Source organism: Heterodontus francisci, chromosome 3, assembly GCF_036365525.1.
Source record: "Heterodontus francisci isolate sHetFra1 chromosome 3, sHetFra1.hap1, whole genome shotgun sequence".
Lineage (NCBI taxonomy): Eukaryota > Metazoa > Chordata > Chondrichthyes > Heterodontiformes > Heterodontidae > Heterodontus > Heterodontus francisci.
The window spans coordinates 19,771,533-19,792,271 of record NC_090373.1 but is presented as its reverse complement, the minus strand read 5'-3'; positions in this window follow the sequence as shown (position 1 = coordinate 19,792,271).

Sequence of the window (20,739 nt, the reverse complement as noted above, 5' to 3'; positions counted from 1 at the left end):
TATTGACCTGCGGTGCCACCTTCAGGGAACAATGGACCTGAACACCCAAATCTCTCTGTACATCAATTTTCCCCAGGACTTTTCCATTTACTCATTCTTGAATTGGATCTTCCAAAATGCATCACCTCGCATTTGCCCTGATTGAACTCCATCTGCCATTTCTCTGCCCAACTCTCCAGTCTATCTATATTCTGCTGTATTCTCTGACAGTCCCCTTCACTATCTGCTACTCCACCAATCTTAGTGTCGTCTGCAAACTTGCTAATCAGACCACCAATACTTTCCTCCAAATCATTTATGTATATCACAAACAACAGTGGTCCCAGCACAGATCCCTGTGGAACACCACTGGCCACACGTCTCCATTTTGAGAAACAGCCTTCCACTGCTACTCTCTGTCTCCTGTTGCCCAGCCAGTTCTTTATCCATCTAGCTAGTACACCTTGGACCCCATGCGCCTTCACTTTCTCCATCAGCCTACCATGGGGAACCTTATCAAACGCCTTACTGAAGTCCATGTATATGACATCTACAGCCCTTCCCTCATCAATCAACTTTGTCACTTCCTCAAAGAATTCTATTATGTTGGTAAGACATGACCTTCCCTGCACAAAACCATGTTGCCTATCACTGATAAGCCCATTTTCTTCCAAATGGGAATAGATCCTATCCCTCAGTAACTTCTCCAGCAGCTTCCCTACCACTGACGTCAGGCTCACCAGTCTATAATTACCTGGATTATCCCTGCTACCCTTCTTAAACAAGGGGACAACATTAGCAATTCTCCAGTCCTCCGGGACCTCACCCGTGTTTAAGGATGCTGCAAAGATATCTGTTAAGGCCCCAGCTATTTCCTCTCTCGCTTCCCACAGTAACCTGATATAGATCCCATCCGGACCTGGGGACTTGTCCACCTTAATGCCTTTTAGAACACCCAACACTTCTTCCCTCCTTATGCCGACTTGACCTAGAGTAATCAAACATCTGTTCCTAACTTCAACATCCTTCATGTCCCTCTCCTCGGTGAATACCGATGCAAAGTACTCGTTTAGAATCTCACCCATTTTCTCTGACTCCACGCATAACTTTCCTCCTTTGTCCTTGAGTGGGCCAATCCTTTCTCTAGTTACCCTCTTGCTCCTTATATATGAATAAAAGGCTTTGGGATTTTCCTTAACCCTGTTTGCTAAAGATATTTCATGACCCCTTTTCGTCCTCTTAATTCCTCGTTTCAGATTGGTCCTACATTCCCGATATTCTTTCAAAGCTTTGTCTTTCTTCAGCCTCCTAGACCTTATGTATGCTTCCTTTTTCCTCTTAGCTAGTCTCACAATTTCACCTGTCATCCATGGTTTCCTAATCTTGCCATTTCTATCCCTCATTTTCACAGGAACATGTCTCTCCTGCACACTAATCAACCTCTCTTTAAAAGCCTCCCACATATCACATGTGAATTTACCTTCAAACAGCTGCTCCCAATCTACATTCCCCAGCTCCTGCCGAATTTTGGTATAGTTGGCCTTCCCCCAATTTAGCACTCTTCCTTTAGGACCAATCTCATCTTTGTCCATGAGTATTTTAAAGCTTACGGAATTGTGATCACTAGTCCCCTACTGAAACTTCAACCACCTGGCCGGGCTCATTCCCCAACACCAGGTCCAGTATGGCCCCTTCCCGAGTTGGACTATTTTCATACTGCTCTAGAAAACCCTCCTGGATGCTCCTTACAAATTCTGCTCCATCTGGACCTCTAACACTAAGTGAATCCCAGTCAATATTGGGAAAATTAAAATCTCCTATTACCACCACCCTGTTGCTCCTACATCTTTCCATAATCTGTTTACATATTTGTACCTCTATCTCACGCTCGCTGTTGGGAGGCCTGTAGTACAGCCCCAACATTGTTACCGTACCCTTCCTATTTCTGAGTTCTGCCCATATTGCCTCACTGCTCGAGTTCTCCATAGTGCCCTCCTTCAGCACAGCTGTGATATCCTCTTTGACCAGTAATGCAACTCCTCCACCCCTTTTACCTCCCTCTCTATCCCGCCTGAAGCATTGATATCCTGGGATATTTAGTTGCCAATCATGCCCTTCCCTCAACCAAGTCTCAGTAATAGCAATAACATCATACTCCCAGGTACTAATACAAGCCCTAAGTTCATCTGCCTTACCTACTACACTTCTTGCATTAAAACAAATGCACCTCAAACGACCACTCCCTTTGCATTCATCACCTGCTCCCTGCCTACTCTTCCCCTTAGTCATGCTGACTTCATTATCTAGTTCCTTACAGGCTTTCGTTACTACCTCCTTACTGTCCACTGACCTCCCCATTTGGTTCCCATCCCCCTGCCACATTAGTTTAAACCCTCCCCAACAGCGTTAGCAAAAGCACTCCTAAGGACATCGGTTCCAGTCCGGCTCAGGTGTAGACCGTCCAATTTGTAATAGTCCCACCTCCCCCAGAACCGGTCCCAATGTCCCAAAAATCTGAACCCCTCCTTCCTGCACCATCTCTCAAGCCACGCATTCATCCTGACTATTCTTTCATTTCTTCTCTGACTATCACGTGGCACTGGTAGCAATCCTGAGATTACTACCTCTGAGGTCCTACTTTTTAACTTGGCTCCTAACTCCCTAAATTCTGCTTGTAGGACCTCATCCCATTTTTTACCTATATCATTGGTGCCTATGTGCACAATGACAACTGGCTGTTCACCCTCCCCCTTCAGAATGTTCTGCAGCCGATCTGAGACATCCCTGACCCGTGCACCTGGGAGGCACAGAACCGCCTATCTACTCCCCTTACAATCGAATCCCCTATGACTATAGCCCTTCCACTCTTTTTCCCGCCCTTCCGAACAGCAGAGCCAGCCACGGTGCCATGAACCTGGCTACTGCTGCCTTCCCCTGGTGAGCCATCTCCCTCAACAGTATCCAAAATGGTATACTTGTTTTGGAGGGAGATGACTGCAGGGGACTCCTGCGCTGCCTTTCTGCTCTTTCTCTGCCTTTTGGTCACCCACTCCCTTTCTCCCTCAGCAATCCTAATCTGTGGTGTGACCAATTCGCTAAACGTGCTATCCACGACCTCCTCAGCATCGCGCATGTTCCAAAGTGAGTCCATCCGCAGCTCCAGAGCCGTCATGCGGTCTAACAAGAGCTGCAGCTGGACACACTTCCTGCACGTGAAGGAGTCAGGGACATCAGCCGTGTCCCTGAGCTCCCACATTGAGCAAGAGGAGCATGACATGGGTCTGAGATCTCCTGCCATTTTTAATCTTAAGCTTAACTTAGTTAAATGAAAAAGGAATGAAAAGTTTTTACCAATCACACGATAAAAAAAAAGAGAAATAGAAAAAGCCTTACCTTATCTACACACCACAGAGTCCTTTTTTTTTGGTTAGAGGAGCAGGGCGGGTGGGAGACACTCCCCGTGTAGTGTCTCGGGTTCAGAAACGGCCCAAATATATAGGGTTTTACTTACCCAGCAGCCCCCTGGTCTCCGCCGAAAACAAAAGGAAATTAAGTTTACTTTGAAACTGACCTTCCCAGCTGCTCACTGTGCTCGCACTCTCTGCTCCCGAAAAAGCTGCTGCAATGAAAGGCAAGTTATTTTAAACGGCCCAAATATATAGGGTTTTACTTAGCCAGCAGCCCCCTGAACAAAATGTGGAATCTGTCTGGGTGGAGCTAAGAAACAGTAAGGGGCAGCAAACATTGGTAGGATTTGTTTATAGGCCACCAAACAGTAGTGGTAGTGTGGGGCATGGTATTAATCAGGAGATTAGAGAAGCATGTAGCATGGGTACTACAGTAATCATGGGTGGCCAACATCCCCAGCATATACACCCTACTGAACCAGCAGCGCTTGAGATGGCTTGGCCATGTGAGCTGCATGGAGGATGGCAGGATCCCCAAGGATGCATTGTATAGCGAGCTCATCACTGGTATCAGACCCACCGGCCGTCCATGTCTCCGCTTTAAAGATGTCTGCAAATGCAGCATGAAGTCCTGTGACATTGATCACAAGTCATGGCAGTCAGTTGCCAGTGATCGCCAGAGCTGGTGGACAGCTATAAAGGCGGGGCTAAAGAGTGGCGAGTTGAGGAGACTTAGCATTTGGCAGGAAAAGAGACAGAAGTGTAAGGAGACAGCCAACTGTGTAACAGCCCTGGCAACCAATTTTATCTGCAGCGCCTGTGGAAGAGTCTGTCACTCTAGAATTGGCCTTTATAGCCACTCCAGGCGCTGCTTCACAAACCACTGACCACCTCCAGGCACTTACCCATTGTCTTTCGAGACAAGGAGGCCAAAGAAGAGGCTTCACACCTACATGTTCGGAAAACATTTTACCATGGAGACTGACCACAAGCCACTTGAAACCATATGGTGCAAACCACTCAGATGTGCTTATCTGCGGTTGCAGAGACTTTTGGTTGTGGTCCAGGGCAATGACTGTGATATCCGATATAAACTGGACTGCAAAATGGTCACATCTGACACCCTGAGCTGGTTTCCTAACCTAAATAAAAATGCAGATGTCTTGGTAGATTTGCATGTCCAGGGTGTGGATACTGAGATTGAGGATGACCTGAAGATCTACATCATCAGTTTTGGACCCCACAAATGTGAGCAACTCAGAGATGAGATGGCACTTGACCATATCCTATCATTGTTGTGGAAGGTGATTGTGAAGGATGGCCTGACAATACAGGAAGTAACCAAACATATACGCTGTGTCTGGCCATATCAAGACGAGCTCGGTTTATCACAGAGGTGATTTTTAAAGGCAAACAAGTCTTGACACACAAAGCTTTGCATTCTGATACTCTACCCAACTGCATCAAAGGCATTTAGGAATAGAATGTACCAGACGTCTTTGCAGAGTGACAGTCTACTGGCCAGGAATCAACAGTGATGTGGAGATGGTGGTGAAATCCTATGAGGCATGTCAAACATGTCAGCCGATTCAGCAGATCCCAACACCTTCATATCCATGGGAAAAGGTCGGCACAGGTTTGTTTCACATTCAGGGTGATAATTTCCTCCTCGTCATGGACTACTTTGCCAAGTTTCCGACCATCAAGCAATTATGAGATATGTTAAGTGCAGTTGGTTTCCCATTGAAATCGTAAGAAACATAGAAATTTCTCTCCTGCTCCCTTTAGATTGGCACCGCTACACAAGAGAGACAGCATTGGAGTCCTGGTTCCTCATCCCATCTCACCTACAGGCTATGTTGGTCAGGCATCAATCAGCTTCAATAGGGCAACATGCAACAGAACACTTTTTAGAAATTCACACACGTGAGTCATGTGTCAAAATTCATTTCAGCTGGTTTAACAAGCTGGCAGTCTTGGCTCATTGGGTAGCACTCTTACCTCTGAGTTACACTCCAGAGACATCAGCACCATCCAAGCTAGCACTCTAGTACACTACAGAGGGAATGCTGCTCTGTTGGAGGTGCCATCTTTCAGGTGGGACATATGATGGTCCTCACAGGTACAAGATCCCATGGCACTACTTGAAAAAAAGAGTTCTCCCCATTGTTCTATCCAATTTTGATGCTTCAACTAACATCTGTAAAAACAGGTAAGCTGATAATTATAACATTGCTATTTGTGGGAGCTTATTGTGCAATTGGTTGTCATTTTTTAATAGTGTAAAAGTGACTGCAGTTAAAGAATAATACTTAATTTGCCGACAAGCACTTTGTGATATTCTGCGGTCATCGAAGGTTCTATATAATTCAAAGAACTTTAGTTACAAGGCTCTATGAAATGTTGAGAATCTTGCATCAGACTGAATTTCAGCTAATTTGAAAAAGAAACCAGTGCTGCCTATTTCAAGGTGAGTCATATTCCTTGAATATCCTTATAAGTGCTCAATAAGTAGAGACAAAGCTTTGGAGACCTGTGGGGATGAAAGTACCTGACAGCGACTGCAACTAATGAAGCAAACCACATCCTCAAAGTATATCCTACTATCAAAAATTGCAAGGAATTACAGTATTTGACATGGTGAGAATCACAAAGATAAGTAGAGATGTGGGAGGTTGCCCAGCCCTTCCTTCTATAGAAACCTAGCTCCCACCATCACACCATTCAACGGCCTCGAGCTTTTACCCAGCAGACCATCCAGGTATTAATTACTTCTTGTGTGAAGAAGTGCTTCCTAATGCTGTTTACTAGTTTGTACCCATGGTAACTTGTCCTACAGTTCTGGTTGTAGCATAAATTGTGCTCCATGATTAAATTGAAATCGTAGTCTTCCTCTGAACCAACAGAGTTTGTCATTTTCTCAAGGGCAATTAGGGATGAGCAATAAATGCTGGCCTGGCCAGCGACACCTACATCCCATGAATGAATAAAAAAAAAAATTTGCTTGGGCGAAAAGCTTAGTGGAACATTGTGGAGTCCAATTAATAGGATAGATCTTGTATTAATTGTGGACCTCTTTTAGCCAGTAGGAACCTATTGCTGGCTACCAAAGAGACTTAGGGATAAAAAGTGCTGTTGCCGTTTCTCGGGCGTGGGGGAGTTTGCAATTTGCAACCTGCCCGTGCTGGTTCTGGTGGAGGTGAGCAGAGTGTTATTTCAGTACTACCACCTCATTTACCTGATTGAAGTGTAGGGCCAAGTGTTTGCTGTGCTTCTGGCTGTCTCAGCGCTCATCAAGAAGCTGAGCAGCATTGCGCTGATAGCTGAAGGTACAGCCAGCCTGCTTCTCTTAAAGGCAGATTGTCCCTCTTAAAGGGAAGCTGCACTGAATTACAGGAGGCTGCAGCTGACTACTATTTCTGTGATTGAAAACAAGGAAAAGGGAACACAAGGGCAGAGAGAGGGGTCATGGATACAGCACTGGAGGAGAGACGCCATAGTTCTGTGGAGAACCAGGAGACCCTCAAGGACAACCCTCAGAAGACTTTGGGAGCAGGTTGCCAAGGAGGTAAATCTCCAGAGTCTGGTCCAGAGGACCAGGCAGCAGCGCCGCAAGAAGTCTAATGATCTGACGTGGATAGTCAAGGTCAGTGAATGCATCTTCATGACATCTCCTACCCACTGCACCACCAGCCTCTTATGCTGCTGTAAGCACTGCAACTCCATCACTCACCCAGCACCAATGCCTGGCAATCAAGACTCATGCCTATCATCCAGATACTCCACATCACCCTCACACACCTGCCAATGCTTCCAGCCTCACACCCACCTCTCACTGCCTCCACATAGCTCCAGCTATTCAGCAATGGCAGGCACATCACCCAAACACAGTGCACACTCACTGACATTCTTCGCTCTCTCTTGCAGGACAAGGCGACCATTAGCAGCAGGGAGGAGAGCAGAACCAGTGGGGACAAGGACGCCTGCATCTCCTGAACCCTATGGAGGAGATGGTTCTCGACATCATGAAGCTGGCTATGACAGAAACCATTGCATCCAGCATCGCTGAGAACTTTGAGGATGAAGCTATGTTCCTGCCTTATGCCCATTCTCAACTCCCCACACACATGATGAGCAAACTGCTAATGGTGTGACCATGGACCTCTTGCTTTCCACCCCATCTCCATTCCCTCACACCAATCTTTCCCTTCCAAGTTCCTGCTTTCAGCCACCCGAGATCAGTTGCCTTCCCAACCACAGGAGTCCCAGGAGAGAGCAACAGCACAGTACTGATGGAGAGGCCCATCACTTGATCAGAAACTGGTACTGAACGCACCTTGGAGGCTTGTATAGAGTTGGGATCAGCACACGATGAGTTATTGGACATGAGTGGGCTGCAACATGGCCAGGGGCAATGCATAAGTCATGTTCCAGCTCAACGGTGGGGAAGGTCACAGATGGGTTCTGCTACAGGGGCTAAGATGATGACCTCGAAGGGGCAGCATACAGGAGAACGCTGATGGGCATGCACACCGAGATGCTGGATGCATTGGCTGACCTGCCAAACAGGCTCCTATCACTGTCAAGGAACATGACAGAATTCGGCTCTAACTTGGCAGAGGGCATCACCTAAAGCTTGTCCTCTTCGCTGTCTCTTCTCCATCTCCCATCACGCTACACACCCAGAAGCACTGCCACTGCTGCCCCTTACCTGTTGCAGCCTTTTTGTGAACAGGTCACCGACTCCTCTAACCTCCCTGTGAAGATGCAGCAACACTCCCAGAAACCCACCACAACACCTCCAAAAACACTCCAGAGTACTTCCATAAACTTTGCAATAGCAGATGTTCTTCAAAATTGCTTTACCTGCAAGTTGGGTGCCTGCCCCTTTAAATAACACAAGAGCAGGTCCCCACTTGCAGTTGAACGCTTAACCTTTAGTGATTGACTTTTGAATTTGTTGAACGGACTGAGTAGCACAAATTTGGAAACTGGGCATCAGATCAGCTGGTCGGGCTAAGTGATATCATGATATCACCAGTTCAGTTGCTTCTGGCACTCACAAGGAACACCCATTGGACCACCCTTCTCTAGATGGAGTGTAGTGCGGGCCATACAGGAGGTGGCTGATGGCGCAGCCTTAGGAGGGCGATGGGCTTCCATTGTGCCGTCTCAGGCGGGGTCTTTCAAAATCCACCTGAGAGAGTGACCGAGGCCTCACTTTAAAGTCTCATCCAAAAGACAGAATCTCTGACAATGCTGCTGTCCCTCAGTACTGCATGGAGTATCAGATGATATTTTATGCTAATGTCTCTGGAGTGCGGTTTGAACTCACAACCTTCTGACATAGAGGCTAGTGTACTGCCACTGAGTGGGTAAAGAGAATGCCGGCATGAATTGGGGGTGGTGGTGAGAGGATAAATTGTGCCAGCATGAATTGGGATGGTGAGGGGTAAAGAGGTATTTTTTTTTATTCGTTCATGGGATGTGGGCATCACTGGCTGGACCAGCATTTTATTGTCCATCCCTAACTGCCCTTGAGAAGGTGGTGGTGAGCTGTCTTCTTGAACTGCTGCAGTCCATGAGGTGTAGGTACCCTAACAGTGCTGATAGGAAGGGAGTTCCAGGATTTTGACCTGCAGGTGGTCGTGTTCTCACGCATCTGCTGCCCTTGTCCTTCTATATGGTAGCAGTCATGGGTTTGGAAGGTGCTGTCTAAGGAGCCTTGATGAGTTGCTGCAGTGCATCTTGTAGATGGTACACACTGCTGCCACTGTGCGTCGGTGGTGAAGGGAGTGAATGTTTAAGGTGGTGGATGGGGTGCCAATCAAGTGGGCTGCTTTGTCCTGGATGGTGTTGAGCTTCTTGATGTTGTTGAAGCGGGACTCATCCAGGCAAGTGAAGAGTATTCCATCACACTCCTGACTTGTGCTTTGTAAATGGTGGACAGGCTTTGGATAGTCAGGAGGTGAGTTACTCACCACAGAATTCCCAGCCTCTGGCCTCCCTTTGTAGCCACAGTATTTTTGTGGCTGGTCCCGTTCAGTTTCTGGTCAATGGTAACCCCCAGGATGTTGCTAGTGAAGGATTCTGCGATGGTAATGCCATTGAACATTAAGGGGCTATGGTTAGATTCTCTCTTGTTTGAGATGGTCATTGTCTGGCACTTGTGTGGGGCGAATGTTACTTGCCATTTATTAGCCCAAGCCTGGATGTGTCCAGGTTGTGCTGCATTTCTACATGAGCTGCTTCAGTATCTGGAGTTGCGAATGGTGCTGGACATTATGCAATCATCAGTGAACATTCCCACTTCTGACCTTATGATGGAAGGAATGTCATTGATGAAGCAGCTGAAGATGGTTGGGCCTAGGACATTACTCTGAGGAACTCCTGAAGTGATGTCCTGGGACTGAGATGATTGACCTCCAACAACCACAACCACCTAGTTATGACTCCAACCAGTGGATTATTTTTCCTCCGATTCCCATTGACTCCAGTTTTGCCAGGACTCCTTGATGCCAAACTCGGTCAAATGCTGCCTTGATATCGAGGGCAGTCACTCTCTTGAGTTCAGCTCTTTTGTCCACGTTTAGACCAAGGCTGTAATGAGGTCAGGAGTTGAGTGGTCCTGGTGGAACCCAAACTGAGCATCACTGAGCAGGTTATTGCTGAGCAAGTGCTGTTTGATAGCACTGTTGACAACACCTTCCAATATTTGGCTGATGATCGAAAGTAGACTCATGGGACAGTAATTGGCCAGGTTGGATTTGTTCTGCTTTTTGTGTACAGGGCATACCTGGGCAATTTTCCACATTGCCAGACAGATGCCAGTGTTGTAGCTGTACTGGAACAACTTGGCTAGGGATGCAGCTAGTTCTGGAGCACAAGCCTTCAGTACTATTGCTGAAATGTTGTCAGGGCCCATAGCCTTTGCAGTATCCAGTGCCTTCAGCCGTTTCTTGATATCACGTGGAGTGAATCGGATTGGCTGAAGACTGGCATCTGTGATGCTGGGGACTTCAGGAGGAGGCCATGATGGATCATCCACTCAGCACTTCTGGCTGGAGATGATTGCAAATTCTTCAGCCTAGTCCTTTGCATCCTTGAGGATGGGGATATTTGTGGAGCCTCCGCCTCTTGTTAGTTGTTTAATTGTCTACCACCATTCACGACTGGATGTGGCAGGACTGCAGAGCTTAGATCTGATCCGTTGGTTATGGGATCAATTAGCCCTGACTATCACATGGTGCTTCCACAGTTTGGCATGCAAGTAGTTCCAGGTTGTAACTTCACCAGGTTGACACCTCATTTTGAGGTATGCCTGGCACTGCTCCTGGCATGCCCTCCTGCACTCTTCATTGAACCAGGGTTGCCCCCGTCTTGATGGTAATGGTGGAGAGTGGGATATGCCGAGCCATGAGGTTACAGATTGTGGTTGAATACAATTCTACTGTTGCTGATATCCCACAGCACCTCTTGGATGCCCAGTTTTCAGTTGCTAGAGCTGTTTGAAATCTATCCCATTTAGCATGGTGGTATTGCCACACAACATGATAAACAGTGCCAGCATGAATTGCGGTGGTGAGGGGGTAAAGAGTGCCAGCATGAACTGAGGGGGGAGGTGGTGAGCTGTTAAACAGTGCTAGCGTGAATTAGGAGGGTGAAGGGGTAAAGAGTCCCAGCCTGAAATAGGAGGGGTGAGGGGCCAAAGAGTGCCAGCATAAATGGGGGGTGGGGGAGGAGGTGGGGGTGCTAAAGAGTGCCAGCATGAATTGAGAGAGGGTTAATTCTTTTCTCTACTGTTGCTTTGGGTTTGGGGGCAGTGCGTGGGAGTCCAATCAACCAACATCACTAAAAACATATCATCACCTGCCTGTGTGGAGTTTGCAAGTTCTCCCTGTGTCTGCGTGGGTTTCCTCCGGGTGCTCCGGTTTCCTCCCACAGCCAAAAGACTTGCAGGTTGATAGGTGAATTGGCCATTATAAATTGCCACTCGTATAGGTAGGTGGTAGGGGAATATAGGGACAGGTGAGGATGTGGTAGAAATATGGGATTAGTGTAGGATTAGTATAAATGGGTGGTTAATGGTCGGCACAGACTCGGTGGGCCGAAGGGCCTGTTTCAGTGCTGTATCTCTAAATCTAAATCTAAATCTAAATCTGGTCATTGCTACTTGTGGGACCTTGCTGTGCACTAGTTGGCTGCTGCATTTCCTATATTACAACAGTGACTACGTTTCAAAAACTACTTCAGTGGCTGTAAAGTGCTTTGTGACATTCTGAGATTGTGAAAGGCTCTGATTTCATGCAAGTTCTTCCTCCTTATTGGCTTGGTTGGAGCACTTCCAGCAGCATATCCTGGCGGGATGCCAGCAGAATCACTCCCAATTATTTGTCCTGCCCCAGCAGCACCTGGTCTTGGGTGGTACATCTGAAGAAAGCCTGGGCCTATGTTTCATAGGCCTCCATTCAGGGCAGACTGCTTTTTCAAAGCCTGTTGATCAGCTTTTTCTGTTTCTCTAGGTTAGCATGTATGTAAGTTTAGGGAGATCCACTCAGAACAACAACAACTTGCTTTTCTATCCTGCCTTTAATGTAGTAAAACATCCCAAGGCGCTTCACTAGGGCATTATTAAACAAAATTGACACCGAGCCTTGTAAGGAGATATTGGACAAGGAGATAAGGTGACCAAACACTTGGTCAAATTAGTAGATTTTAAGGAACATCTTAAAGGAGGAGAGAGAGGTGGAGAGGTTCAGAGAGGGAATTCCAGAGCTTAGGGCCCAGGCAGCTGAAGGCATGGCTGCCAGTGGTGGGGCAATGGAAATTGCGGGTGATGAAGGCCAGAATTGGAGTACAGATATCTCGGAGGGCTGTAGGGCTTGAAATGGTTATAGAGATAGGGAGGGGCAAGACCTTAGAGGGGGTTGAATGCAAGGGTGACAATTTTAAAATAGAGACATTGCCGGACCAGGAGCTAATGTAGGTCAACGAGCACACGTGTGATGGATGAATGAGACCAGGTACGAGTTAGGATTTGTGATTTTTGGACAAGTTCAGGTTTATGTAGAGTAGATGAATGGAGGCTGACCAGGACAGCATTGAAATTGTCAAGTCTAGAGGTAACAAAGACATGGATTTGGGTTTCAGCAGCAGATGAGAACTAGGCACAGAAGTGGTTAAGTATATTTCTACAGACAGTGAGCTCAGTCATCTGCTCTCAGTGTCATTAGATTTTTTAAACCTTTTTTACACACAGGGTTTAATGGGGTAAAGCACTGGCCAACCGCAAGGACCTAGGGGAAAACATAGCAGCCCACAGAGCATTCAGAGACTCAGGCTCTACCAAGTAGACAGGGGCGGGGAAGTGGGGGTGGTGTGTGGGGGGGAATAGAATTTGGGCAAACATTGTGATTTATTGCAATAATCCTTTCACGTACTCTATTTCTCTTCACGGGCCTGAAAGAAGTGAACAAGAACTCAATCTTGTTACTCCCACAGTGTGAGAGAAATGTTTTCAAGTAAATACAAAGTATGTGTTGAGTTACCCCACCAGTACTGTGATTTGTTACCAACTGTTTGTCAAACATTTACTGTTCATTGGTTTCCAGTATTACTGTTACAAGGTTGAAAAAATCTCCCTGGGAGTGTGAAAGTAAGAATTTCCTTTTGTTTTTAAGCTTGTTATTAGATTTTTGTGCTTTAGTGAGGCTGGGTTTTGGTTGCGTGCAACATTATTAGTCTAATTTCACTGCTAAGGTCTTGGTACTGTTGTGGGACAATCCAATCACTACACGAAGAGACACAGGAACAGGTTTGATCGCTTATTCAAGTATACGCAGGGAGAGGCTATCTCGGGCAGTCTGAGCCAGCACTCTAATTTTACCTCAAAGTTGCAATTTTATGTACATTCTTTGCCACGTAGCCTTCTGATTACACAGTTATATTCTTAACAGTGCTCAGCAGATATCTCCAGCCTTCGTCTTATTTCACATTAGCCAGGCATTGTTGTGTGATCTTCCACAACTTGCTGATTGTCCAGCCTAGACCACATCCCGGTTTCCAACACTCACTCCTTAACCTTGCCCTTTGCCCTCGCATTTTCTTTTCTTTTTCTCACCCTGACTTGAGTGCATTCTGCTGAGTTGCCTTTCTAATTCACATGTTATTTCTTCTTAACCCCTTCAGTCCCCCCTTTTGGCCCTTGGCCTAGCCCAAGATGACCAATGAATCTAACAGTGATGTATACAATCTCATTTGCTCTCCGCTACTCAGAGATACTGGCCAGGTATTGAGTTTAGGGTTACAACGGCAATTGACTACACCATCTGTATGGGTTAGCACTGCAGTAAGGAGTCATAACTAACCTGTCTAGCCCCCATATTCTCATGTCCCCATACTGATTGCCTTTTCCTGTGTGTCCTCCTGGCCTTGTAAATTAGGCATGTCTAATATGTGAACTGACTCAAATAATATGTGAGGTTTTCCTTTACGCCTTCCGTGACCTGCAAGTTAACGCTCCCCTCATACCAATCAGTGATCAGTCTTCTATTAAAGGGTGTCTTTCTTAACCAACCAAGGATCGTTTTGTGATGGTTGCTAACCTGCTACATTTATGCAATTAATACGTAGAAAAAGTCTTTGTGTTAACCACCTTATCTCAATGTTTGTACTTTTCCGGGGATACCTTATCTCACTATGAGACAAATCTATGCAGAAGCTGTGTTCACTGTCTGTTCTCAAGGTCTGACATTTTTACTGCAATTAAGCATTTAAAACTTGACAATCTCCCAGAATCCTTCTGCCTTGACATCTTGTCTATTCTGTGTCCTATTTACTAGGTTTTCCCACTTAATCATACTACAAAGAAGGATTCTACTAAATCTAAATGTTAGACTCTAAATTGGAACATTCTCTCCTTCCCTGGATCATTGTCTGAGCATCAGTGCTATTACTAACCTATCTGTGGATGATTATATCATGGTGGCAACATCCATGGATCCATGGCCCAATCACACTAAATCACAAAAGCGTCATATTACATTCATTACAGTATCACAATACTTCCATCATGCATGGACTTAAAAGGTTCTCCAGCTCTCTCTTTGCCTGTACTCATCTTGTGGATAGTTCTTTCTAAATATTATTATTTTCCTAGCCCTTCAACTATTTTTCTGAACTTTAATTTTACTCCCTCTGATCATTACCAATGTGTTTGACTTATCCTGATTATTGTAAAGTTACTTTCTCTATGGAGTGTGTGTCAATGCCTTGATAATGTAGAAAGTTGTCTCACTCTACTGGTCACATTAACCATTTCATGCCATGCTGTTTGTCAAGTAGGTAAACATGTTTGAGACCTGTTCTTCAGTGCATTTCGCTGCACACTTACACGGGTATCCCAATATCATGCCACACATTCTCAACTCTCGGGTGATCTTATCAAAAGATCAAAATGTTGGGGGGGCTGGTGGTGTCTGTCTGAGATCTTTGCTTACCTCCCCAGCATGGTCCCGACGTCTAGGGTAGTGGCCAGACCTTCAAATGTAGCTCTCTTAAAAACTCAGAGGCAAGGATACAAATATCTCCAAGAGAAAACTATCAAATTATTAGTCTTATCTACACTTTTCTGACTTTCACTGGAAAGTTCTAGGCTTCTTGGAAATTCTACACTATATTAACTTAATGGTTTGAATTCTAATTTCGCCATTGTTTATCCCCAGAATTCCTTTATTAGCTCTTGTATCAGCCAGATCTAATTGCCAGTTCCCATTAATTATAATTCTATTTCATTTTGAGTCCTGGAGAAACTTTACCATCCAATATTCATAATTCCTTAAAACAGAAATCAAACATTCTCGTTTGATTCCAGGCATTACTATATTTTGTTTGTTTTTTTTTCCTCTATCTTAGATGACATTTTAATTTCTTAAAAGTAACTTGCTAAATTATACTGGCTTTTCGACATCTCAAATTATTCAAAATTCAAATAACAGTGTTGCTGGAGTGACAGGTTTTATTAATGTCTCTTTTAATATCTCCCCAAAAGAAACTTTGTTTTCTATACTTCGGAACAACCTAGACTGTTTTTTTCATTCAGTTTCCTAAAAATTTGATTATCCCCTTAAATATCAAATAAATTCCCCTTTGAGTGCTTCAAATAACCACTCATATCAATTTAATTTTGGTTATCAATTCCAGTTTCCTATGCCCAGACTTGGTGGCATTGCATGTTTTTTTATTAAAGACAGAAGTGTTTGCAACTATCTCTCCTTCTTAAGCACTTTGTCTCATGGATAACAGATGCTGTGACACTTCTTGTCTGCAGTTATGTTCTTAAATTCATAAAGCTGTTGGATCTCTTGCTGTGGCATCAGAATCCATTGTGGCTCTGCCCCAAAGCCCAATGGGTTAATTTTACTCTCAGAATGCAAAAATTGTGTGGTGGATTAAATGGAAAAACAACAGCTGTAGCGGGATTAATTTCTTTGCTTGTCTCCAAGCAGGGGGAGCAAAATATTCTCAGCTGCGTCTCTTTACATAACTTTTTTCCCGATCGGAAAGAACTAAAATCCATTTTAAACTGTTCTTTCCCATTCTTTTGGTATCCTTTGGGTTTTTCTTCCTTCTTTTGGGCCTCCTTATCTCAAGAGACAATGGATACGCGCCTGGAGGTAGTCATTGGTTTGTGAAGCAGCGCCTGGAGTGGCTATAAAGGCCAATTCTGGAGTAACAGGCTCTTCCACAGGTGCTGCAGAGAAATTTGTTTGTTGGGGCTGTTGCACAGTTGGCTCTCCCCTTGCGCCTCTGTCTTTTTTCCTGCCAACTACTAAGTCTCTTCGACTCACCACATTTTAGCCCCGTCTTTATGGCTGCCTGCCAGCTCTGGCGAACGCTGGCAACTGACTCCCACGACTTATGATCAATGTCACAGGATTTCATGTCGCGTTTGCAGATGTCTTTATAGCGGAGACATGGACGGCCGGTGGATCTGATACCAGTGGCGAGCTCGCTGTACGATGTGTCTTTGGGGATCCTGCCATCTTCCATGCGGCTCACATGGCCAAGCCATCTCAAGCGCCGCTGACTCAGTAGGGTGTATAAGCTGGGGATATTGGCCGCCTCGAGGACTTCTGTGTTGGAGATACGGTCCTGCCACCTGATGCCAAGTATTCTCCGGAGGCAGCGAAGATGGAATGAATTGAGACGTCGCTCTTGGCTGACATACGTTGTCCAGGCCTCGCTGCCATAGAGCAAGGTACTGAGAACACAGGCCTGATGCACTCGGACTTTTGTGTTCTGTGTCAGTGCGCCATTTTCCCACACTCTCTTGGCCAGTCTGGACATAGCAGTGGAAGCCTTTCCCATGCGCTTGTTGATTTCTGCATCTCGAGACAGGTTACTGGTGATAGTTGAGCCTAGGTAGGTGAACTCTTGAACCACTTCCAGAGCGTGGTCGCCAATATTGATGGATGGAGCATTTCTGACATCCTGCCCCATGATGTTTGTTTTCTTGAGGCTGATGGTTAAGCCAAGTTCATTGCAGGCAGACGCAAACCTGTCGATGAGACTCTGCAGGCATTCTTCAGTGTGAGATGTTAAAGCAGCATCGTCAGCAAAGAGGAGTTCTCTGATGAGGACTTTCCGTACTTTGGACTTAGCTCTTAGACGGGCAAGGTTGAAAAACCTGCCCCCTGATCTTGTGTGGAGGAAAATTCCTTCTTCAGAGGACTTGAACGCATGTGAAAGCAGCAGGGAGAAGAAAATCCCAAAAAGTGTGGGTGCGAGAACACAGCCCTGTTTCACGTCACTCAGGATAGGAAAGGGCTTTGAGGAGGAGCCACCATGTTGAATAGTGCCTTTCATATTGTCATGGAATGAAGTGATGATACTTAGTAGCTTTGGTGGACATCCGATCTTTTCTAGTAGTCTGAAGAGACCACGTCTGCTGACGAGGTCAAAGGCTTTGGTGAGATCAATGAAAGCAATGTAGAGGGGCATCTGTTGTTCACGGCATTTCTCCTGTAGCTGGCGAAGGGAGAATGGTCAATGGTGGATCTCTCTGTTCGGATGCCACAGTGTGCCTCAGGGTAGACACGCTCAGCCAGCTTCTGGAGTCTGTTTAAAACGACTCGAGCGAAGACTTTCCCCGCTATGCTGAGCAGGGAGATTCCACGGTAGTTGTTGCAGTCACCGCGGTCACCTTTGTTTTTATAGAGGGTGATGATATTGGCATCGCGCATGTCCTGAGGTACTGCTCCCTCGTCCCAGCACAGGCAAAGCAGTTCATGTAGTGCTGAGAGTATAGCAGGCTTGGCACTCTTGATTATTTCAGGGGTAATGCTGTCCTTCCCAGGGGCTTTTCCGCTGGCTAGAGAATCAATGGCATCACTGAGTTCTGATTTGGTTGGCTGTATGTCCAGCTCATCCATGACGGGTAGAGGCTGGGCTGCGTTGAGGGCAGTCTCAGTGACAGCATTCTCCCTGGAGTACAGTTCTAGGTAGTGCTCAACCCAGCGGTCCATTTGTTTGTGTTGGTCAGTGATTATGTCCCCTGATTTAGATTTGAGGGGGGCGATCTTCTTGATGGTTGGCCCAAGAGCTCTCTTCATGCCATCATACATTCCTCTGATGTTTCCGGTGTCTGAGGCCAGCTGAATATGACTGCATAGGTGTTGCCAGTAGTCGTTTGCGCAGCGCCTGGCTGTTCTTTGTGCAGTGCTTCTGGCTGCTTTAAGTGCTGCGGATGTTAAATCGCCGGGGGCTTTCTTGTAGTTCAACAGTGCAATGCGCTTAGCGGCTATGACAGGTTCCAGCTCTTCATTATGAGATTGAAACCAGTCTGCATTTCTCTTCGCACTTTTGCCGTAGGTGGTCAAAGCTGACTCATAGATGGCGTCTCTGATGTGGGCCCACTTGGTCTCAGCATCCCCTGTGGGAGTGTTTTGAAGGGCTGTTACAAGTGAATTTGGAAATTTTTGTAACAGCTGTGGGTGAGAAATTCTGCTCGTGTTGATGCGCGGGTGGCCCTTCTGCTTGGAATGATGCAACTTCTTTGGTCTGAGTATAACCTTACTGCACACCAGGGAGTGGTCGGTGTCGCAGTCCGCACTGTGGAAGCTGTGTGTGATTTGAACACTGTTTAAGGCTGCTCGCCTTGTGACAATGAGGTCTAGCTGGTGCCAACGACGCGATCTTGGATGCCTCCAAGAAACCTGGTGACAGGGTTTAGTGTGAAAGAACGAGTTGGTGATGCAGAGGTTATGATAGGTACACAAACTCAAGCAGTCTCTGCCCGTTCTCATTCATCCTTCCAACGCCATAGCGCCCAAGGCAGGAGGGCCATGAGTCATGGTCGGCCCCAACCCTGGCATTAAAGTCCCCCAGCAGGAATAGGTGTTCGGTGTTGGGGATGCTGCTAATGATGTTATGGAGTTGCTCGTCGAACTGGTCTTTAGCTTCAGGAGGGGAGCAGAGTGTTGGAGCATAGATGCTGAGTAGGTGTACTGGACCAGAGGTGGTGAGCAGTCGGATGGACAGTATGCATTCCGAGCCATTTGAGGGAGGCTCTATCATGCTGAGCAAGGAGTTTCTGATGGCGAAGCCCACTCCATGCTGTCTTGGTTCTTCAGGATCCCTGCCCTGCCAGAAGAAGGTGTAGTCTTGCTCTGCTGGAGATCCACTCGCGGGGAGGCGTGTCTCCTGAAGTGCTGCAATGTCTACATTGAGTCTACTGAGCTCGTTGTTAATGATGGCGGTCTTCCGAGAATCGTTGATCTGTGTAAGGTCTTCCGACAGGCCAGGACACATAGTTCTGACGTTCCAGCTTGCAAAGCGAAGGGCTGGTACCTTCTTTCCTTTTTTCGTGTTGTTTGGTGTTTTAAAACAACAAAATCATTAGTAACATTATCAACTTCAAAGGAAGTCCTTCATCCAGGGGGAAGACTCGGAGGGCGGAGCTCCGGACTGGTAAGTATAAAAAAATTACCTCGGGGATTCGTGGCCTTCATCCAGGGAGAAGACTCGGAGGGTGGAGTTCCGGACCTGTAAGTATAAAAAACTTACCTCGGGTATTGGCGGCCTTCATCCAGGGAGAAGACTCGGAGGGCGGAGTTCGGACCGGTAAGTATAAAAAACTTACCTCGGGGATTCGCGGCCTTCATCCAGGGAGAAGACTCGGAGGACGGAGTTTCGGACCAGTAAGTATAAAAAACTTACCTCGGGGATTCGCGGCCTTCATCCAGGGAGAAGACTCGAAGGGTGGAGTTTCGGACCGGTAAGGATAAAAAACTTACCTCGGGTAAAAATAAACAAAAAAAACCTAAAAAAAACCTGAAAAAGTGATGTCACAGGAAAGCTGTGACCTGATTGGCTGGTAGGGAATTTGTACTGAATTTGAAAATAAAACATTGATAAAAATTGATTAAAACCCTAATTAACTAATTATTAAGTACAGTAACTAAACCAGAGGGAGGAGATTACTGTATTTAGTTAGCATTTAATATTTATAGTAGAAATCTCGCACGAGGGACCATATAGTTAATTGTAACATAATTTAGTAAGGATTTAATAAGTATTTATTTATTTTAAATTAATTTATTAATTAGTGCCAGAAATGTCAGTTAGAGGGGTAAAGTGCATCACCTGTGAGATGTGGGCGGTCCGCGACGCTTCCAGTGTTCCGGACGACTACATCTGCAGGAAGTGTACCCAACTGCAGCTCCTCACAGACCGCATGGATCAGTTGGAGCAGCAACTGGATGCACTTAGGAGCATGCAGGTGGCAGAAAGTGTCATAGACAGGAGTTTTAGAGAAGTGGTTACACCCAAGGTGCAGGCAGATAGATGGGTGACCGCTAGAAGCGGCAGGCAGTCAGTGCAGGAATCCCCTGTGGCTATCCCCCTCTCTAACAAGTATATCGTTTTGGATACTGTCGGGGGGGATGGCCTATCAGGGGAAAACAGCAGCAGCCAGAGCAGTGGCACCACGGCTGGCACTGTTGTTCAGCAGGGAGGGACAAAGCGCAGAAGAGCAATAGTTATAGGGGACTCTATAGTCAGGGGCACAGATAGGCGCTTCTGTGGACGTGAAAGAGACTCCAGGATGATATGTTGCCTCCCTGGTGCCAGGGTCAAGGATGTCTCTGAATGGACAGGGGGCATTCTGAAGGGGGAGAGTGAACAGCCAGAGGTTGTTGTACACATTGGTACCAATGACATAGGCAGGAAGAGTGACGAGGTCCTGCAGGGGGAGTTTAGGGAGTTAGGTGGGAAGTTAAAAGACAGGACCTCTAGGGTTGTAATCTCGGGATTACTCCCTGTGCCACGTGCCAGTGAGGCTGGAAATAGGAAG